At 49.8% G+C, this 23,371-nt stretch overlaps 1 protein-coding gene across 2 annotated transcripts in view; it reads left to right on the top strand.

The window, feature by feature from the left end:
- The window catches only part of LOC149347796 (uncharacterized), a 167,148-nt gene that overhangs the window by 64,027 nt on the left and 79,750 nt on the right, over nt 1–23,371 (top strand). The gene's annotated exons all lie outside the window — the stretch shown is intronic.

The following is a 23,371-nucleotide window of genomic DNA, read 5'->3' as shown; positions in this document are numbered from 1 at the left end:
CACGCATTATAGTGTCCTCGCCGAGTTTACAGCTTGCGCAACAGTGCAACAGCATTGCACATTTCGAACGAAGGCCAGCCGTCTTCACAGAACGCTGGGCAGCGGTTTTGGTTTCTGTACCAACCCAACACTGCGGGCCTAGTTCTAGGAGTGCCGAGAGAAGGCGCTGCGCATAGAGACCACATTTTTCCTTGCGTGTTTTCTTCTTTCATATGCTGCTTTAGACAATAGCATGCATGGTGCACCCCGTGGTGTTCACCTGCGACCGCTATTGTATCTATATTTGAATTTGTTATTGACTTTTTTTTTTGGTTTCATCCACGGAACTATGATAGAGGTGTGTATGAGGTCATGTGAGGCACGAAAAAACTGCAGTATAGCTGATGATATGTCATTTGCTGTGCCCTTAGCTCTGGAAGCAGGTTGGTTTAAGTACTGTAGTGAGGTTAACTACTTATCAGCGTTTATATTGCAGCCTTTCTATCCTTCACATGGTCTAAAGGTCTACAACACATCACAACTTCGCTTGATGAAACCGTAGCAGCATGAGAGAGAACAAATTGAATTTTAAATTATTTAGTGGTGTAGGCAAACACCACATTGGTATTCATGTATTCTAAGCCCTAACACAACATCTGAAATAAGCACACAAGAAATAAAATTAGGTGTTCAACCGGAGTACAGAGAGCCTAAGGTGGTCGAAATTTCTGGACACCTTCCCTACGGCATCTCCCATAGCCTGAGTCACGTTGGGACGTCAAGCCCTCATAAAAGATAATCATGAACCAGGTTCAGTCCCAACCACGGCTGTTTTTCGATAGGAAACGCAAAAATCGTCCCTGTCATGTACGATGCGAGCGCAGGTTAGTCCATGCCCTGGGTGGTCTAAGTCTTGAGGCCTCCGGCATGGCGTCCCTCATAGAAGCCCATGCGTCCCTTTTCCGACATTAAACATCACAGCTTTCAACATAACTTGATCAACATGTTAGAGGCTACTTCCACCTATTGCGTCTTGGTAAATTTTTCATGTTGGGCGAAAGTTACTTTGGACATCAGTTATAATGGCATTAGCCATGCTCCGTGCACTGAAGAGCAACCAAAATTTGGCGAACCCTTTCTCCATGGTAACATTGATAACTCCGTGTATAGAGCACATCTCCTGCCTCTTCAAAGGCTAGATTTCCGACAATGTCATTGTGGAGGCTCGTATTTGAGGCCAACCTGTCGTGTACAATACTTGCATCGCATGTCCAAGCTGCCTTCGTTCTGGATAGAAAAAGCAGCTGCTGCTGAATACAGATGCTAAGCAGATGGTTCTGCGTTTGACCCTTGCATAGGCAGGTGGGCTTCTTAGGAGGAGATATGCAAAAACGCTAGCAAAGGGGGAGGTCTTCGTCGCACTTGATGACTAGGTTCGCAGTAGCCTTTTGGCAATAAGCATAATTAATAGCTGGCAAGTACATGGTCCTCTAGCATTTCGCCTCCATCGAAATGCTAGAGGTCCGTGTGCTGTGCGATGTCAGTGCGCGTTAAAGAACCCCAGGGGTCGAAATTTCCGGAGCCCTTCATTACGGCGTCCCTCCTAACCTGAATACTCGCTTTGGGAACTCCCATAAACCAGACCAATAGCAGGCAAGTGAGCGGGAAGCTCACTTAGCCGGTAGATGTTAAATGATGCCTTAGCTTCGTATGTGCCACAACATCCAACACATAGCAGATCGTCTTTTTTTGAATTTTTATTTCTAATCACAGCTGCATTGAAAGGAAGGATTTCTAAACGTTGATTTTGGCCTTATATACCATCAGTTCGGTACACTACTTTCAAGCTCGGTTCGGTACAGTTGAACTGCTGCCTAACTTTTTTCATGTGCCTTTCCTAGGAGGATGAATGTTCTAAATAGTTTCTCAGTATTGCCTAGAGCAAAAGCTGGCAGCACCATCTATGCGAGTTTCTTAGAGCACCATTTTTACACCGCACCACTCAGCCACTATGCTTCCTTTCAAACATTCACAGCTCGAGAGTCCTAGCGCTGCGATATTTACGCTAGAATATCCATATCCAAATATACGCTATAATATTCATCAACGCAACTGTTGAAAATAAAAACATAACACACCCGGTAAGAGCTACTATTTGCAAAATGTAAACTCAGTTATTAGGCTTAGTTAACCGTGCAACCTACGTCTCCCCGTACCAGGTATTGCCGACAGATGCTGCCGTCAAGTATTCCACATGCACTGAATAAGTTCAAACTTCCAAACAAAAACTCTTATTTTTATCGAAACATGTCTTTCGGGCATGTTTACTTGATGTAAAAGGTTTTCCTTTGTGTTTTTTTATCCTGGTCTTTAATTTTGCTTTTTTCCTTTGTTATCCTGTGGTTCTTGCTGTGCCGCTTGCCATCTGTAGGGAGTGTGGGTGGCAGTCAAGCTGCATCACACACAGCATTTTTCCCGCTCCTCTCACCACAACTCATTTGTCAGTCTTCTACAGTTGTGTGGCGAAAAAAAAGGAACATATTAATTTCCCTTTACCACGAGAACGGAAGTACTGACTTTCATCCTGTATTTGTACATATTGTATATAGCCGGCCTACCCCTATCCTTTCTTCTTTGGCTCCCCCCTTTATTTCCCTTCTCCCTGTCCTTTTATGCTCACTAGCCTCCACTCAAGTGCTTCAGGATTCGATGGCAGATGCAGCTGCTAGCAACATATCCTAGCCATTAATAACAACATGTGTCAGGAACTAACCGCCATCTCGTACGTCTGAATGCAGGCAACAGCCCTGTCTTCCGTCAGGCTCATCAAGCAACCCACGTCCTATAGAGGTTAGTGAATAAGCCCAGCAATCAGAACTCCTCGCCTCCAGCGCAGCATTTTCTGGCATGTCATTCAGGACGCATGTCCAGCACTCTTGGACAAAGATTTCGAATATTGGAAAATTGTAAGGCGCTGTTATGGAAACATTGAAGGTATTGGTTCATTCTTCCGGTGTGTAGCAAAGTCTCTCTTTTGAATTTTCTTTTCCACCGCTCGAACTTAGCATTTAATACTGCGTATAAACCAACGGGGAACGCATTTGACGAAAGCAAAAATGTTAATAAACACCCTAGCATACAGTGTTACCGGTACCGTTATTGGAGTACCGGGAGCCCGCCGACCGCCGGTGAGTACGCGCTGATTGGTCCAGGTGCTGCGGGTGCGCGCGCCGCTGTCCGGTTCCTGGCGCCATCTGACGCCATCAAGGCTATTTGCGCTTGCACATTGACTGTGCACAGCCTCCCTCTACTCCGGTACCGGTAACGGTAACAAGTACACGGTACTCTAAAGGTGTCTAATAGCAAAAAAATGCAAACCTGCTGAACGGAGTTCTGCCGATATATTGATTTCTATAGTGAACTGTTACAATATATGAAATCGCGTTCATAATCTCTTTCCTGTTGAAAAATACTATTGTGCGGAATTGTTGGGTATAATATGCGTTCCCAGGCAGCACGCCAAGATTGTACCAACAATGGCTCATTGTTGGAATACAGTGGCATCAATATTGGGCTGGTATTGGCATACAAGCACATTACTACATTTTCCAACCTTGGGCCATACTTCATACCAAGATTGCTCCATTGTTCAGCCATTGTGGCACTGCCAGCATGGGCATATCACTGGCCTTTCCACTCATACTTCATTGGTCCTGCAAGTATCAGTCCAATGTTCAGCCATGCTGGTACTACCACTATGTACTGAACATCAGCTATTCCATTGATGTCCCATTGTTGATGCCAATATTAGTCCCATGGATAGCCATTCTGGCTCTACCAATATGTACTAAAAACCAGCTACTCCATTCATATCTCACAGTTGATGCCAAGATTGATATGTTCAGCCATTTGGCGCTGTCAATGCAGACTAAGCACAGGCTTTTCCATTCATGACAGTGCATACAACCTGTCACATCAGTGGCTTAAAGATTGGCATGCCACTGCCCTTTTCTATTTACGACTCGCCAGTAAAGCATATGTTAATTTTTATCTTCAGTGGCGAACATTGATGCAAATGTTCACTCGTAAGAAACCACGCAAATATTCATAAAATGAGACAACCAAAGTATTCATGAAAAGAACATTTATTTTATGAAAAAGTCCAAATAGGATCGTTAGGGGCCGAGAAGGGTGGTGCCAGGGGCTGTAGGGAGGGAGGGCCCTCGGGAAGTGGAAGAGGCCAGGGTATTGGGAGGCACACATTCGGGCACAGTGCAGGGGGTGGTGGTGGTGGTGAAAAACTTTAATCAAAGAGAGCTTGAGGGTTAAAAAAAAATAAATAACCCTGCTGCATGGTCGGTATCCTTAGTCCGGGACACCGCATGACGAGGCCCCGTCTCGCGCCCGCTTGACCAGAGCCCTTTGGGACTCCAGTGTGGAGCAGTTGAGGAGGGCAGTCTCCCATGCCTCTCGGGTGGGGGAGGGGGGAAGGTGAGGATTCTGAGTACATGCCCACACCATGTGAAAGATATCGCAGATCTCTCCACAGTGCGGGCAGCGCCCATCTGTGTTCGGATCGAAGTGTTTTGCTATTGCAGGACAGAGAAGGGTTCCTGTCTGCAGGCGCCGCAGAGTTCGCTCCTCCGCCTTACTCAGCCCCTTGGCAGGTGCCGGGTAGAGACGGTGGCTGTCGCAATAATAAATTAGGATTTCGCGGAACCGCAGAAGCGGTTTATGAGCTTCTGAGCCATGAGAGCTAGGATGAGGAGCCCGGTGTGTGAGCGCTCGGGCGGCCGCATCAGCGGCCTCATTGCCTCGTAGACCCTGGTGGCCAGGAGCCCAGATCACGTTTGTGCGAGTTGGATCGGCGAGAGCGCGTCTTAGAATTTGCGAGGCCAGAGGTGATATTTCGCCTGCAAGATAATGTTCACAGGCCCGGCGAGAGTCTGTAATGACCGTTTTCGATTTTGGATCGGCGGCAGCGAGAGCTATTGCGACTTCCTCCGCTCGTGTTGAATTTGGGGCCCGAAAAGATAGCCCATCGACATTCATTCCCCGGTGGACTACGGCAGCCGTGAAGAATCCCGCGGGCGACGGCCCTGTGATGTCCACGTAATAGACGCCCTCTTTATACCCATATTGCCTCTCAAGCGTGCGAACCCGCGCTTGTCGTCTGCCTTCATGTGAAGCCATGTCCATGTTACGCGGGAGCGGAGCGACCAAGAGCATGTGGCGCCACAGCACCGGGATGTTCTCCGTCCCCTCTGGTATGCATGTGTGTTGGATGTGTAAGCGGTTTAGCAGGCGGCGCCCAGGCACCGTCTGCGATAGCCGCGTATATTGGTTCACGAGGTGGGCCTCCCGCAACTCCTGATAGGAGTTTACCACTCCCAACGCCTTCAGTTTGGCGTTGGAGGTAGCCACCGGAAGGTCCAGTGCTCGCTTTGTTGCCTTCCTGATGATGGCGTCAATGCGCTCGGCTGTCCCCGCACTCGCAGGTGGCGTGCTTGGTTGAAGGGGGGAGAAGACTTCGGCAAGGCGTCTCTTCCTTCCACTCCCTCTATCACATGAACCGGGCGGTCAGCTGCGAATAAAACCTTGTGCCTCTGATGCGTCAAATGCAGTTTTTCGCAAATGGCATCTGCACAGAAAAAGTGAACAAATAAAATAGACATTATTTCCAAGCACACAAAAATCATGTCCATCATTTTAGAAAATTGTAAGAAAATAAATTCCAGGAAATGGCCAATGAGAAATGCTGTACTGAAGGGCTCCAGATTAATTTTGGCCACCTAGAGTTCTTAATTTAAGATGCACCGACATCGCTTAGCGCACGTGCTTCTTTGCATTTAGCCTCCAGAGCAATGCAGCTACTATGGATGGTGTTTGATCCCTCACTTGGAATCAGTAGCTGAGCACCTGAGCCAGGACATCAGGTAAAAAATATAGTAAACAGATATATTATTACGTGCCTCATAATCAAGGCAACATACAAAACCTTGACAGAACTAACAATCAAAGAATCACTAGATGGGCCTCAATCCATTGACACTGACTTCTCGTTGCGATTGACCACCTTGCACCTGCTAAGTGGCATCATAGATGCCTATAAATAGAAGGCAAGTCACTGCAGCTTCTATTACACACCGCAGGTTCGAAGGGCATTTTCAGCTCCAATAAGCTTTCCAAACAATTAAAATAAAACTGTGAAAGCATGTTAATTAAAGGGAACATGAAAAACTATCTACTAAAGCTAGAATTTGTTGCCATCATTAAATACTTGCAAATGAAATCAAAACATAATTCTCTTTTCTATAAAAGGGAGATAACGCATCTGTCCAACTTCCATTTATGAACTGTGTCACGCTTCAACTGTCATGCACAACAATGAATTTTAACCTGACTCTAACTCTTTAATGTGGCTTGCAAGGCATGGGCTTTGTCAAGTTGCGACGAGAGTCCACCGCTGTAATATATCGCACCTTGCGGAAAAATTTTACACTGTAGTTCAAAAGGTGTACTGTCTTGTTCCCTTATTGCATCAGGCTTGTGGAAAAAATAGGGCTAGGGGTGGGACAAAGGGGTGGTCAAGGATAGGCAGAAGAACGAGGAAATGTTTGCCCTTGTTAGCAAGAAGTGGCCGGATTCTTTCGAATAAAGAAACAGGTTTATTTTAAGACTTAAGGATACAAGAATGAGATAACTGGATTATTGATACGTAGGAGGTTCGGCGGATCTGCAGAGTTGGCAGGGCCTTGCCGACGCGTCTCGTATCGTCGGCGGCTCTCGGTCATCATCCTCTTCCCAAGCTGCAGCGGTGGGGCTTTTATAGCCTGAGGAACGGTGGCCCCTCAGAACTGGCCAATCCAAAGGCAGCACTCGACGGCAGTCCGAAAGGACCAACCAGCGACCGCGCGGCCAACCGCTTCAAATCTTGCCGCGCGCGGTGGCGTCCGGACGTGAAAGAAATCGGCGCCTCGCTGTCTGGCCTCTTGCGACAAGTCCAGGCGTTTGCTTGAAGATGCTTCTCCTTAGGACTTGGCTGCCGTAAGGCGCAGTATCGTGGCTTGTCAAGGGACGCTCGTAGGAGAGAGAGAGGATGCGGGGCGCCTCGTGGTCGCTGAGCAGAAGCGTTAAATGTCCTGTGCTGGCGTGTTGGGACCGCGTGGCTCGTAAGAAATGTGAATGCTGACACGGCCTTTCCAAAATTTGGGCCTGTCCTCAGGCGCACGTTGTCGACAGCAATTCTTTGGCGAGTTGGGCGTTCTCCGCCGCGTACCTTGTGGCTTGCTTCCAGCCCGCTCTAATGCGCCTTCGCTTCCATTTAGGGAGACGATGCGACTTGCGCGAAGTGCCGTGTTTGTCTCGTTCGTTTCGTTTCTTGGTCCAGGGAGTCGGGCTTGTACCGTGATGCTCACCGATAGGACTGCGTCGTCGTTTCCACCTGGGGACGTGATACGACTTATGCGGACTGCCGTGTTTGTCTCGTTCGTAACGTTTCTTGGTCCAGGGAGTCGGACTTGTTGGATCGTTCCGCATCCTGCCGTGCTTTCGTCGCGGCGCTGGCTTTATGGACGAGCCAGCTCGTCTTGGCAATGGCTTCTGCATTGTAGTAACTGTAGCAGATGCGAAAGGTGCGCCGTGTCGTTGGAGGCACGTCTCGTGGCCAACTCGTGTCGGTAGTGGCTGCTGCACCGTAATATCCGTGGCTGGGGCGCGGGGTCCGTCGTGTCGTGGGGAGCCCGTTCCGTGGCTCGATCTCGGTGACACCGGCTGCTGCACCGTAGTGTCCGTGGCAGGGGCGCGGGGTCCGTCGTGTCGTTGGGAGCCCTTTTCGTGGCCCGCTTGCGGCGGCACCGTGTGCTGCACCGTAGTGTCCGTGGCAGGGGCGCGGGGTCCGTCGTGCCGTTGGGAGCACTTTTCGTGGCCCACTTGCGGCGGCACCTCGTGCTGCACCGTAGTGTCCGTGGCAGGGGCGCGGGGTCCGTCGTGTCGTTGGGAGACCTTTTCGTGGCCCGCTTGCGGCGGCACTGCGTGCTGCACCGTAGTGTCCGTGGCAGGGGCGCGGGGTCCGTCGTGTCGTTGGGAGCCCTTTTCGTGGCCCGCTTGCCGCGACACCGTGTGCTGCACCGCAGTGTCCGTGGCAGGGGCGCGGGGTCCGTCGTGTCGTTGGGAGCCCTTTTCGTGGCCCGCTTGCGGCGACACCGTGTGCTGCACCGTAGTGTCCGTGGCAGGGGCGCGGGGTCCGTCGTGTCGTTGGGAGCCCTTTTCGTGGCCCGCTTGCGGCGACACCGTGTGCTGCACCGTAGTGTCCGTGGCAGGGGCGCGGGGTCCGTCGTGTCGTTGGAAGCCCTTTTCGTGGCCCGCTTGCGGCGACACCGTGTGCTGCACCGTAGTGCCCGTGGCAGGGGCGCGGGGTCCGTCGTGTCGTAGGGAGCCCGTTTCGTTGCCTGCTTGCGGTGATACCGGCTGCTGCACCGTAGTGTCCGTGGCAGGGGCGCGGGGTCCGTCATGTCGTTGGGAGCCCGTTTAGTTATCTGCTTGCGGTGACACCGGCTGCTGCACCGTAGTGTCCGTGGCAGGGGCGCGGGGTCCGTCGTGTCGTTGGGAGCCCTTTTCGTGGCCCGCTTGCGGCAGCACCGTGTGCTGCACCGTAGTGTCGATGGCAGGGGCGCGGGGTCCGTCGTGTCGTTGGGAGCCCTTTTCGTTACCGGCCCGTGTCGACAGTGGCTGCTGGTCCGTGCTGTCACTCGTATCGTGTGACACTTGTCGTTGAGCAAGAAGCCTCCGCAGATGATCTCTCTCGGCCAGCAGTCTTTCGAATTCCGCCTTCTGGGCTTGGCGGCGAGCGTTGTCGTCCATAATCCGCGTCACGATGTCGTCCTTGCGGCCGCTGCACGAAAGTCCTCGGCATCGGAGCTCTTCCACCAGTTGCCGTTTCTTCAAGGTAGTCAGTGCGTTGCGTGCTGCCGATGCCAGAAGGGACAGAATGAGCGGGGACTCCAAGCTCACCGTCGGCGTTCTGCTGGGCTCCACGTTGTCGGCTCGGTCTTCGTTTACGGGTGACGCCTCTCTAGATCCTGTCGACTGCGCCATGTTAGCAAGAAGTGGCCGGATTCTTTCGAATAAAGAAACAGGTTTATTTTAAGACTTAAGGATACAAGAATGAGATAACTGGATTATTGATACGTAGGAGGTTCGGCGGATCTGCAGAGTTGGCAGGGCCTTGCCGACGCGTCTCGTATCGTCGGCGCTTCTCGGTCATCATCCTCTTCCCAAGCTGCAGCGGTGGGGCTTTTATAGCCTGAGGAACGGTGGCCCCTCAGAACTGGCCAATCCAAAGGCAGCACTCGACGGCAGTCCGAAAGGACCAACCAGCGACCGCGCGGCCAACCGCTTCAAATCTTGCCACGCGCGGTGGCGTCCGGGCGTGAAAGAAATCGGCGCCTCGCTGTCTGGCCTCTTGCGACAAGTCCAGGCGTTTGCTTGAAGATGCTTCTCCTTAGGACTTGGCTGCCGTAAGGCGCAGTATCGTGGCTTATCAAGGGACGCTCGTAGGAGAGAGAGAGGATGCGGGGCGCCTCGTGGTCGCTGAGCAGGAGCGTTAAATGTCCTGTGCTGGCGTGTTGGGACCGCGTGGCTCGTAAGAAATGTGAATGCTGACACCCTAGGGTGTAAAAGACACGACCGAATACGCGAGGAAGAGTAGAAAGATTTGGAAGGAAAAGAGAAAACAAGGAGAAAAGGACTAGTGTTGAAGTAAGTGAGTTAGGAAAGCTGAAGGGACAGGTGAGTTCCACTTGGGTGGGCGAGAAAAGGCTTAGGACACGAGGGAGGTGGTCAGGGAACACGAGTAAGAAACAAGTGAACACGCGAAGAAGAGTAGAAAGACTTGGAAGGAAGAGTGGAAATAAAGAGAAAAGACTGGTGTTGAAGTAAGTGAGTTAAGAAAGTGAGTGACTTGGTGAGTCCCACGCGCAACGGCAAGGAAAAAAAAGGCTTAGGACACGAGGGTGGAAGGAATAGGGCTACTGGTGGGACAAAGGGATAGTGGAAAAGAGAACGATGAGAAGAAATGCGAGCGCTAGAAAACACAGTGAGCACGCGAAGAGTAGGAAGATTTCGAAGGAAAAGAGAAAATAGGGAGGGATCCATGTTTTTTGGTATTGGCGCTACCTTGAGGGTCTTGCGAAGCTCGTCGGGGATCGTTGCCGTCCTCGTCATTTCTCGCATCTGCTCGCGATATCCGAGCCTCTGCAGGAGCGCTCTTCCAGTCGTTGTCTGCAACAGCCTGAGTTTGACTAGTTTTAAACTGAGTGAGATCGGAAAAAGGCGAAATCAGGAGACGCGAACCACGTGGGCGGGCGGCGAAAGGCCTAAGAAAAGTGGCAAAAACTTGCTTTTGCGGCCGTCGGTCCAGGCTCCTGAAGATGCACGAGGAAAACCACACCAGGGCCAAGGAACACTTGATTAGGAGCGGTAATCCAAAACACAGGGCTCCAGGGCACAGGGCACACACGATCACGGTAGGCAGAGGATGGCGGAGGGCCGCAAGGGCCAGCGGCACACGCCGCGGCCTCGAGGAGCGCACGAACTCGACGGAGCGAGCACCGCGCGCGACCAGCCGCGTTGACTGCTAGAGAGAGACTGGCACAACCCGGCGAAAACGAGGCAGCAAGGAACAGGGAAGCGAGCGACGCAGGTCCACCTTCTTCGAAGGCTCCGGGGAGACTGGAAAATTGGACGCAGAGTCCGCGCGACGCCAAACGCGACCGCAACGCGATAGGTCATCGGTCGCATGACGTTTGCGAAGAAGAGCTAATCAGAAGGCCGAAAATTTTGTTTATTTTTTATTTGCGCTCCTAGTTGCTCTGCCCTCTCCCCCTGATTCGTTAATGACTGCGACATTGCAACTAGCGTGGAAACACAAGGACAGCGACACAAGAAACTGACGGGACAGCGGGGTGCTGTCCGCGGTGCTGTCCCGTCAGTTTCTTGTGTCGCTGTCCTTGTGTTTCCACGCTAGTTGCAATGTCGCAGTCATTCACGAATTCACACCAACTAGCCCAACTGTCTTCCATGATCACTCCCCCTGATTCACGCCGAAGGAACAGTATTTTCGGAATACACCGAGGACCCGTCGAAATTGACCAAACGGTGACCGTCAAAGTGACGGCTAGTTTTTACAGTCCAACTGTAAGAAAAGCGCATAACACTAGGACGGCTGACCAGCTCCGTTTACATAAACGCGAGAGCAGCGCATCATGTCAACTTTCTCGTGCATCCTACTCATGTAAACAGGGAAAATGCGCCAGGAAAATGCACTAATCCCACAGGCAGGGCACAGATCGGCAAGTGCAAGTCGTGTGCTGGGGTGAATAGAAACAGGTGCTTGTAGAGCGCCTAGATGTGCGTGCGCTTCTCTCTGCTCTCCCCTTCCACACATCGAGACACCCTAGTTACGGGGCCCCCTCTTCCGCCCTGGGCGCCTACACAATACCCTCTCGGAAGGAAAACAAAAAGCAGACCACGCTCAAGTTGTGACCGGCTGTCCCCCCCCCCTACTTCCGCGTGGCGTATTCTTACATGCGAGCATGGCGTCTCCCCTCCGCGAGGAAATTTCGGGAAAAGAAAATGCATCACCAACTAGCCCCGCCACTGGGAATTACGATGCGCTACTGCGGTATTTATGTAAACGCGGAGCTCTTCTAGAGACCCTTCGTTCTCGCCCAACTAATTCTTCTTCAAGCTACAGGAGGGATAATGCCCCATTAATCTCCATATTTCAGAAAAAGCTTTCCAAAATAGCTTCGCGACTTGAGAACGGGGATCAAGACTTTTTATTTTTGTTTATCTAACCGACCTTTTCTCCGCTCCTAGACTGCTCTCAATGTCGTAGGCAGGCGTCGCGCTGCCTACGACACGAAGTCGAGCTGCCTATTGCAGGAAGTGATTGTAGAACTAGTGATATACTGCAAACTTCGAAATATGATAAAGTGAATGCAAGGGAAACATTCGAGAAACTGGTCCAATACTGCCAGCTTCCAAATATGGCACACCCAAGACAGGAAAAATATTCGAGAAACTGGTCCAATACTCCCAGCTTCGAAATATGGCTGAGCCAACGCAAGGAAAACGTCCGAGAAACTGGTCCAATACTGCCAACTTCTAGAAATGGCTCAGCCAAGGCGGGAAAAACGCCCGAGAAACTGGTCCAATACTGCCAACTTCTAAAAATGGCTGAGCCAAGGCAGGGAAAACGCCCGAGAAACTGGCCCAATACTGCCAACTTCTAAAAATGGCTGAGCCAAGGCGGGGAAAACGCCCGAGAAACAGGTCCAATACTGCCAACTTTTGAAAATGGCTGAGCCAAGGCGGGGAGAACATTGACAACGCGGGGCCTTCATAGGACCGTAGTTTGCCAACTCAATTCCTACATTGGACCACTGTCATGTGCTGCTTGGGTTCTTTGTGCAGAAGGATTGAAGACTGATGGAGTGGAAGAAGGGCCCTGCTGTGAGAGGGATCCTCCGAAGTGCACTCATCACCGAAGTGCATTCATCCCGTGGGTGTCTACGAAGGCGCCGACGCCTGGACCCCCCATCCACCAAACCAGGGGCAGGGAAGGAGAGAGCGGGGAGTGCTGGCATAGGTGAGGGAGGCTGCCTTCAGGGCGGCACACTTATTTGGCCAGTGTAGTATTTCAACCGTTATTGAAACCGTTATTGAGGATGAATTAGCAAAAACAAAAGTCCCCACTAACACTACTCGTATGAAAAAACCCAGCATCGTATGTTGTTAATTCGAAGCGCTAGCGTTTATCTTGCTTCAGCTATTGTTCTTTCATAGATTGCAACAGGTGCAGTGATAACATCCCCCACCAGTTACCGCAATCTTGAGAACAAGACCCATAAAAAAGCTCTAAAAAACACATGGTATAAGGACATGGTATAAGGCAGAGTATGATGCATCGTGTTAAGAGGCGTGACTGGTGCCCAAGCATCGTGGTGGCTACGTGGCTATGGAATTCAGCTGCTGACCCGAAAGACATTGGTTCGATCCCGGCTGCAGCGGCCGGATTTCGATGGAAGCGAAATTCTCAAAGCCCGTGTACTGTGATATCAGTGCACGTAAAAGAACCCCAGGTGGTCGAAATTTCCGGAACCCTTCACTGTGCTGACCCTCATAGCCTGAGTCACTTTTTGTCATTAAATACCAATAAACCAAATGGAACCAGTTGCATTTCGAGCTCTAACCGGGTTATCCCCACTTTTGGGCTCGTCGTGACTCGTGGTAAGCTGTTAGTGCACTCTTCCAATGTTCAGACCAGTCCCGTGTACTGTGCGGTGACAGTGGTCGCTAAAGAGCCCCAGGTAATTTGGCAATTAAAATCACGGAGGCTTTCCAGCTTCTCCGCAGCGCGCAGCGTCACGGAGCGTGGTGGAGGAGCTAGGTGACGCCATCTACGGTTGAAGTAAAATTCCAAAGCTCACACTCTTATTCCAAAGTAAGACACACTTATGTCACTGAAGGCAAAGCCCGTTGAGGTTTGTTTGGCAGCATCGAACGGAGCACGGCAGGGTGAGGTTGACGGAAGCGGAACGTTAAAATCTTGCCATCTTTGGTGTCACACCTCTCTTCTCCGTAGTCTACTGGTCATGTACGGAGAAGCCTAGCGTTTATTTCATTGATTACCGGGTCGTTTTAAATGCCAGCGCAAAAACACTTGACATGCATTACCTACAACCTGCATAGATTTGAATCCTTGATTATCGCAGAATTCTCAAAGCGTTGCAGTTGCCCTTTACGCCCCGAAGTCCGTTCGATTGCGGTAATCTTCGATTTCACCCGGATGTAATAACTCTACTGACCAAATATAGTGTGAGGTGAACCGGCGCATGACTTTGACATATTTCTCTAAGCCTCGCAGGGTTCGTTATGTGATATATCTTTTTAGCTGAAAACGGAATGTATTTGTGCAATTGCAGTCATTCGCAGACGATTGCTTAAGACGTCCCAAAAGCAGGTCGACAATGTGTAAGCGCGTTATCTTAAGCGTTTCTAGTCACGTAGGCCGCTCTCAGGTTGGTCCTACAACCGAGAGCGAAGATCGCCGTCAACGCCTCCTAGTTTTTTTTGGACGCTGTTTCGCCCAACAAATTGATAGTTGTGATCTACCTGCCTGTTTGGTCTGTACAGGCCAGGCGAAAATAAAGAATGCGTGACTTGCGGCAGAATGGGGGCACCGAACTGCTCCGCCGCGCTACCAAACGAGGTCGGCGGGAACTGCGTGGCTCAGAATGTGCAGAGAAAGCACCAGCCGTGCAGTCCTCATAATCGCCACAGCCCTGGTATTACGACTGTTCGAACGAGCGATTACGGGACGAGGGCTCTGCGGCTGGCTCTTTCTCTGCGCATGCAGAGCCCCGTAGTTCGCGCTAGCTAAGCCAGGAGACTCTCAACATATCTCAGTTTGTTTCGCTGGGCTATTGCGCTTTGTGTTTTTTAAAAGCTTGATTAGATTGGGACACCTGATATATAGGCTCATCTGGAGTGCTCATAATGGCGGTAAGACGTCACCTCTCCATGTGGTCCTCTTTCCGCAGTCGGTGCTATCTGCGCTCTGCCCGCAGACTGCAGAGGTTGCCAACAGGGTCTGCAACATGAGTGCCGCGTGCCAACCAGCAGGCGGCAGCCCAAAACCAGCAGCCTTCGGTGAGTGAGAGGTGGCGTTTTCCAGGGTATGATGCAGGATAGCCGACGTGCGTCGTGGACATTCTCGGGAACACGTGCATTCTTTGGATAAGAAGCCCGTTGTGCCTTAAACGGTGCGGACTGGGCAACATTTTTTCTTTTTCTCTGCCCACACTAATAAAAGGAATTCCAGCATATCCTTTTGAGGGAGTTGACGGTGTTCTTCTACAGAGTGATTAGACGAGATAGCGCACTCCTTTTGGTGGTATTGATGTGATTGCTCCAGTGGAGCACTTCCAATGAAGTATGGGTCTCTTCTGTGTAAAGCATTTCCGCTGTTATTCCAGTGTCTATGAACTGTCGATTTAGCCCCAGTTACGAGGCTTCTGGGGTCAAAGGTCACCTAGGGAAGCAACGCTCAAACTTCGAGTTGTCTTGCAGTTGTCTTGCCGAGTTGTTTTGCACTCCGTGTTATCGATGACGAAGCATTCGATCGATTACGTCTACTGAGGGCGTTTGTGCATAGAATAGAAATAATGAAAAAAGGAAGTCGAGTCTAGAGCTCTCTCCCTGCCTTCGCAATGTGGCGTTTTATGTATCGTGCTGCTTCCTCTGCGAAGAAAAATCTGAAGCAAACCTTATAAGATGAAATCTGAGTGCAATGAACAGAAGCAGAGAGACAGTGTCACCCACTTCATCCGTTCCCCTTTGGGCGCAGGTGGTCCTCCGTGAAGAACTCTTGGCAGCAGATGCCTGGCAGCCCAGCACAAGCGGTCACCAGAAGGTGAGGGCCAGTTATTCTCCTGTCCAAAACTCGAAGTGAATCCTTTGGAAACATAAGCGGTTTCCTATACACGCCGCCTTGTCTCGCGTGTTTGGTTTCCGCTTGTCTGTCGTATAACAGCAGCCGGGAGAACCGAACTGCTTTTGTCAGTGACACTCAAGGAGGCTTTAAAGTGATCCCTGCGCACAGATGCGAATAGGTGTTCCAAGCTGCATAATGCTGGTTAGCCGAATTTTAAATGGGCGCCGGTCGTCTTCTGTGACTGTTTTGTAGTGCAAAAGGCATATGTCGAAAAAATCCGGAGAAATTGGGCATGATTTTCTGAAATGGCTTGTTAAACTGAGTTCACATAGGAGTTAAAGTCACTGAATATTGCTGAAAGGAGCACTGGGAAGCTGCCCTACGTGAGAGACATTCCCAGCCTAGGACCTCTCTCCCTCTCCCGCTGCCCCCTTGGCCTTGGGGATAAATAAAGTTGTCATTAAATAAAATAGTAATACGTCCGATTGTATCTCGTCGAAAACCGCTAGTGCGCATGCGCAGGTACCCCCGAAAAGGGTACAGGCCTCCCGATGGCGACACCTGCCCCCTCTGACTCATCTGCGCATAAGTGTCGGTCGCTGGCTGTCGCAGTATGCGGTAATGGTACATGTACACCTTGCTGAAACTTCGTCTCTTTGAACCTTCGGCCTCAATTAGAGCAACTTCTTCCGTAATTTTTACGTTTTTGTAGACAATTTTCCCTGTCATAGCCTGTCGCTAGGGTTTGGAAGGCAGTGAGTGTTAAAGGAAGCTTACCAAGGCGCTGCTCATACATGGAGAAAATGCGAGCAATCTCTTGCGCTGCACTCACTCAGTGCAAAGTAACGAGCCCCATTGGTGTAAATTACGCATACGCATGCGTATTAGCGGCTGGCGGTTGTAGTATGCGGTATAATGCTGACGGTACACGTTCGACATGCTAAAACTGCACAAATACGAATATATGGGAGTAAAAAGGGAGTAATCTACCCTCCAGCGAACACCTTTTTCTACAAGTGTGTGTACTACACTCTAAACAAAAAGGCGTAAAAAGGGAGAAATGTTGTCCTCTAGTGTACACCCTTTAAAAAGGGAGCGCGCCACGGGACAGCTTGCTCTCTTTACTCTCACATAGGTGTATTCGTGTTTAGAGTGTAAAGGACAGCTTACTCCCATTTTACTCCTTTCTCTTCAGTGCGTGTGTCTCTGAAACTGCTGCTGAGAGGACCACCTCGCGGAATGCAGTCCGTGTACGAGTGCGTAATTTAGCCGCTGCATCTGACGTAGGCGAAACTGGTGGTACACCGTTCCAGAATTGTGGTTTCTCCTCTCTCACCTCTTCCTGACTTTTTGCAGCGTTGCTTTCAGCAAGCGACGTGGTATATGATTTTGAATGATTCACCTTGTGCAGATCAGCTGTCGGTGTAGACCTCGTCGTGTGAAATACCTTCGTCGCGCCTGGATGGCTGCCTGCAAGAAGCCACTCCAGAGCTACTGCGCTCCCAGGCGAGCAATCGCTGGGGAGAAAGAGTGACGCTTGGCACGTTTCCTCCTGTCCTGTACTCTGGTTATCATTGCTGGAGAAAAGACTGTTGCATATCGCCGTAGCTGAAACTTTGGGTCTGTGTATTATAATGATTTCTTCCCATTTCATGCCAACAACTTTCCTCCTTTCGCTGCTGTCTGAAGCGATGCCACGACATGGGCTTCATTCAGTAACGGAGACCGGGCGTGGGGCGTGTGGTGTCCCATTGGCCACTGACGAAGGGGCGGAATTCAAAGCTGGAAGACATTTTGTTTCAAACTTGCTACGAGGCGTGCTGCACACATAAGAAAGAAAAATTCACATATACGGACAATCTCAGCAGTCACAAGTGACTTATTGCACCAAACCATGGTAGATGTAAACGCTGCATCGCGCTTGGGCGCACAGAGAACAGGACCCGTATTACGGAACTTTGTCAAAAACCTGTCAAAAGTTATTGACAGTGACGTCAAAATGACGAAACAATGTGACGTCGACGCTTGACGCAAAATTGACGTAACGGGGAATCAGCCAATTGCAGCAGAGCGGCGCCCCGGAAGCATTTGTCTGCACGACGAGGGACCGTCTGCTAAATTTTTGCTAAAAGAATAAAGAAATGCTCAACGATAAAAATAATTATTATTTTCTTTTGCCAAAAAATATGTTTAAAGATGAAAAATATCAAGAAAAACAAGAAGCGCAAGAAGGTAGGCTATTAAATTTGCTAGTGGGTAACTTTCGCTGCCGCGGGTGTGCGCTGACGGCGGTAAAAAACGTCAACGAGCCGCTTTGCACGTGAACAGCTGTTCCACTCCTTGATACTGTTTTCTTACGTGGCGACGAAATCAAGGTACTGTGCGGTTGTTCTAAGTGCGGAAAAATCGACGAAGCCAACTTGTTAAGGTCTGTGTTGTTCGGCTCTTACGATCGATGAAAAAAGTGTCAGCGTGAAGCGTTGTATGTGATGTGTGGTCGTCTGTTTCTTTTTCCTCGACCGGTAAACAGAAGACGGCCACGAAGTGCGATTTGCAGGTGAAAATAAAGTTCTTTGCCAGCATAAGCATGTTTTATTTGTATGTAGCTGTGGCACAGAGGTGTCGTCGGCTGCCGAAGCTTGCATGAAAGCCGCCGGTCGCAAATAACCGCCGTGCACACAGCACCCGCCGCTGCACCGACAGCGCATTCGCACGCAAACCTCCAAATTCATCGGCGAGTTCGTCGCATAGCCACACCGCAGTCTGCCTCTCCAGTCGAAAAAGGCGTCGGAACAGCTCGTCCGGCAAGTCAAACGCGTCTTCGTGCGCCCTCCTTCGCCGTTGCTCGCGTCGCCGCAGCCGCCTCAGCCACATACGACGCCGCTGCCGCCGCCGCCATTTTCTGTCAAAAACGGAACGGTCCAATTTAGACCGCCTCGAAGCCGTCAAAAAAAAATCGTCGAAATGCGCCTGCATAATTAGGCGTGCAACGTCACCACTTCTGTCATGTCCGTGACGTAAACGCCAGCCACCCATGACGCAAGAAAGCAACATGGCCACCGGACACAGCCGACCAATAGGAGCGCGACTACGGCGGGGCTTTTTGACGAGTTTTTGACGCGTTTTTGACAAGTTTTTGATTTGACAGTTCCGTAATACGGCCCCTGAAAGAAAAGACAGTTTCCTTTGCCGGCCAAGACATAATTGTTCATTGACAGAGGGCTGGTGAAAACAGGGCTAGTGAAAACTAACCGAATACACATGCTTCTGCATGATGTAGAGGGAAAAATATTTTTGCTGCTTTTCCAGGCCTGGCGCTTTTCTCTGGATGTGGCACCTCACCGCGGGATAACATGGCTGTTGAGTCGGTGGTGTCTGACGGTGTCTTCCGTTGAAAGACGAGTGAGTATGCAACCATTTCTGAAGTGAAGTAGCCGGACTATTTCGCTGTCACTGACCACATTCTGATAGCCAGAAATATTTTTGGTGGTGGAAAACGCCGCCGGTAAAAGAAAATTAAATAGCCTGCTTCCAAACAATATCTTAGCCAATTTTTGAGCTTCAATAAAGCCGAAGGGTTAGTTGTTTCATTCACTGCAATGTTTACAAAAAAAAAAACAGTGCATAGAGGACTGTGTGGACTGCATTCGTAAATAATATTTATCTAAAAAACACTGGTATGAAAAGTCACGGTTATTCGCAATAGCATTTGTCAAAACTTCTACCCCATAAATGTGGACCTCCGCTGGGCCGCATAGTCAGTTTTAAAAAAAACACATTTTTTTGATAGTTTGATATTCATATCAGGACAGTGCAAAGGATGAAAAAGTAGGCTGACGTGAAAAGCTATGTTTAGTCGGGTGAACTGCGCCTACAATTAAAATGAGTGTCATAAGTTGTACGATAACAAAGAACAGCTCTTTTCTACAATAACTTGCGCTCCCTATTATATAGCCCCGGTAACGTAAATGCATCATGACATTCCTGAATAATTACTGAAACACAAAAACAAATGCCACTGTCTGAAACTCAAACGCGAAACTGTCGGGCGAGGAAAAGGAGCGCTATTAAAATGTGGTCGCGTGAATGCGAGAAACTTCTGTGAGTTCGTCTACTAGATGAACATTAATTACAATCGTGTTCTGGGGGAGAGTGTTTTGACACCGGACCCCCCCCCCCCTTTCTCCCCTGGCTGCGCCCCTCACTGACCGCTTATCTCCCAGCTCAGTGTTCGTGCGCGTGTGTACCATATGCGGCATTTGAGCTCGCGCGCTTTCACGACGTTATTGCCGTAGGCGCAACGTTTGGCATAAAAAGGGTTTAAACACTGCTGCGTAATGCCCCTAAATCAGCAAAACTTGTCGCTATGTTTCCACCTTTTGCTTATGGCCAACACCTAAGGTCCAAGACCAGCAGTCATTGTGGCTACTACGTCCGTAGCAGTGGATGCACGGTCACGTGCCTGACAGCGACACTGGTCACGTGACCATATGAAAGGTGGGGAGGCTTAGCCTGTTATTGCATACCAGTGTAACGGATATGGGGGTTTGCATTCTGCCTAACAGGTGGGCAGCCTGACGTTGACCTAAGCAATGTGAGTTAGTCTCGATGACCGTATTAACCTTGTCGTGCCTCAATGGTCACCCCTGCAGGGTCTCGGCCCAAGACTACCCACAAGGAGGCTGCTGTTACATCAGATCGAGTAAGCAACTATTAAGGCGAAAGCCTTTACTGGCTCATCGTTGTAAGCAGCAGTTGTCAACAGAGAATGTCACGCTTTTCAGTTGGTCGAAACCGTCGTGACGTCACAGTGCGCCAATTTCAAACGGGGCCAATTGTACTTTGGCTAGTAACCATGCAACCAATTGAAGGGACCATATAGTGATGCTCCAAGTAAGTGGGACTGAGCTTAGTTAATTGCTTAATTACCCAATTAGCCTAATTAACTTCTCTAGTCAGGCCATATAAAGAAATAAAACCTAGTAAGAAATTGGTCGAGCTCGGGAATCGAACCCCGGTCTTCGGAGTGTGAGACGAGCATGCTATCCACTCCGCCATGCCAGCTCGATGGTTTGGAATGAACAAAGGCACGTCTAGTGAATACGGTGTCTTCGCTCACTGCCATCCTCCTCCCTTCCCTTCCGGCGAGGTTTAGGTGTCCACCGAGATATGAGAGAGAAATACATATCCTTTCCTCAAAAACCAATTTACCGACGAGCGAGACGTAGAACCGAATGGGCGATGGCGTTCTATGGACTCTGGCAGCGCGGCAAGACGCTCTCGCGTTCCACTCTTAGAGGCGAAGCTTAACATCTTAACCACACATCAGTGACCACACTATAGGTCAAAAAAGTGCACCCCCCCCCCCTGAATTTTGACGGGTGTCCACCGAGATATGTGAGACAGTTACTGCGTAATTTTCTTTCCTCAAATACAATTTTCATTTTCTTCATTACGGGCCATCTTCGTCTTTCTTCTTTCACTCCCACTTCCTCCGTTCCTCTACGGTGCGGTTCAGATGTCCACCGAGATGACAGAGAGAGATTTACTGCGCCATTTCCTTTCCTCAAAAACCGTTGCGTTGAAACGGCAAGGCATCCCGCCGAACGCGGTGTGGCGTTCCGTGGACTCCCTGGCAGCGCTACAACACGCTGTCGCGTTCCACTCCTGAAGGCGAAGCTTAAGCTTAAGCTTAGTTAGCAGTTCATTAGTATTCAGACATTAATCAGTAATTAAACATTAATGAGTGATTTGTCATCACTTAGTAATTAGTACTCAATTACATGTGACGCCACCAGTGCCACAGAAGCACTGAAAGTGGTGCGGAAAACGCTTTCGCCTCTACGCACTTTAGACAGTCAAAGTGCCCCCTGAATTTTTTTGTGACACCGTCTGGCGTCGTAATGAAAAAGTCTCCATTTATTTACGTACTCGACGGGAGACATGCACAAGGGATGTTCTACATGAAATTATGAACCTTAAGGCTTAAGTTATGGAAGTAATTTAAAAGGGTCCCCATAGCCTCAGTCACTTTGGGACGTTAAACCCCCATACAACCTTAAGCCTTAAGTTATGGTAGTAATTGCAAATGTAGGTTTTTACTTTTTTCGAATAGACTGAGAGCTTAATTCACTTAAATACCTGAACAGTGTTGAGCTGTTTTGCAGATGGTTAGGCTATGACTACGATGGACACCGTAATAGAGGGCACCGGGCTGGAGCTTTGAGGCGTTAAACTGAAACCTTAAACCTTATTGTAGTAAATGCAAAGGTGTTTTTTTTTGTTTTTATTAAGCACAGTGAGCGTTTCATTCACCGGCTTAAATTAGAGACATGCCGATTGAACAGAGCGCTGCCAAGGCCCTGGCGTCCACCAAGTGCCTTGCGAGCAGCTTCCCACTAGTTCTCCATAGACCGTGGCTTGCGACAAGGGATTGTCCACGGGGTTTTCCGTGCGACGCAGGATATGCCTAATAGAAGTCATGTTTACGTGAATACGACAGATGCGCAAGGTATTTCCTAGCGTTTTCTAGTTCACACCTCCCGGCCACCAAGTCGTCTAGGTGTCGTCAACTCGCAGAGTATGCAGATACGGTAAGAAAAGAGATTAATCGACGCTATATTCGAACCGTTAGCGCATGCGCACTTACACTTACGCTAAACGCAGGCGTTTTGCGGGTCGTAACTTAATTTCTTACGTTCACACTTCAGCCTATGCAGAGACACGATAAGCTCGCCTTGTGACACCATCTGATTGTTAAGACGAGGATCGTTTTTGTCAACAAACTGAGGCTCCTCTTAAGCCTAAAAGCGGAAGAATCATCAAAATTTCGATGGCGCACGAAGACGCGTTTAAGTTGGGGACGAGCTGTTTCGACGCCTTTTTCGACTGGAGAAGTAGACAGTGGACTATCTGTGCGACGAACTCGGCGATGAACTAGGAGGTGTGCGTGCGAGTGCGCTGTCGGTGCAGCGGCGGGTGCTATCTGCACTGGAGTTATTTGCGACTGTCGCTGCCCCAAGTGAGAACGCGCCTTGGCGCGGACGCGACCGGTGATGCGCGGCGCTTCTTAATTATGGCTGTTGCTGAACCTTTTTCCGCAGATCATCCGCTGTCGGAGACAGTCGTTTGACACACCTGCATCGCGTCTGCACCGTTTGCAGCCAAGGAAGAATTCCAGGAGCCAAACTCTGTGCGAAGGTAAGCCATATTTGTTGAGAGCAAAGTGTAAAGCCGACTCTAAGACGAGTACAAAATTATTGTCGTATTCTAGTACGTCTTTGCCTCTGCGACAATAGCGAGGGCGGAACTCCAGATTTTGGCGGGAATTTATATTCTACAATTGGCAAAGAACGTGAAGCGAGAGCCGATGGTTGGGCCGTGCTGTGCAAAATCTTTGCAGCTCTCCGAGTAGTCACCTGGGCAACATCTCCTGGAGCTTATTGCTTTGGCTTTATGGGGTTTAAAATTTCAAATCAACACGAGACTGTGAGGGACGCCGTAGTGGAGGTATCCAGATAATTTGCACCACCTGAGAAGGATTCTGGGCAAAAGCAAATTCAAGCAAGCGAGGCTTCTATTGGAAGCCTTTCACATAAAGAAAAAGGCAGACTTGTGCTTGAGTGAGACTTCAGTTAGGTTGTATGCGGCGGAGTACGATTTTCTGAGCAATAATGTTCGTGCTAGGCGATAAGCCAGGGCTATGATAAGGCACGTGGTGTGTAAATGTGGGCGTTGCCTGAGACTATAAATGTATGTTTTTTTCGAGCAATAAATAGTTGGAAGTTGGCGCCTGTCCGTTGTCTCCTCGTCTCTAACACACACACACACACACAGTCACACAGTCCAGACAGTCACAGTCACACAGTCAAGGACGCAGTCACAGTCACGCCA

The sequence above is a fragment of the Amblyomma mixtum genome, chromosome 4, assembly GCF_055824585.1.
Source record: "Amblyomma mixtum isolate Tamu chromosome 4, ASM5582458v1, whole genome shotgun sequence".
NCBI classification, from domain to species: Eukaryota; Metazoa; Arthropoda; class Arachnida; order Ixodida; family Ixodidae; genus Amblyomma; species Amblyomma mixtum.
Note: the sequence above shows the minus strand (reverse complement) of the source record. Positions and strands in the feature narration are given on the sequence as shown.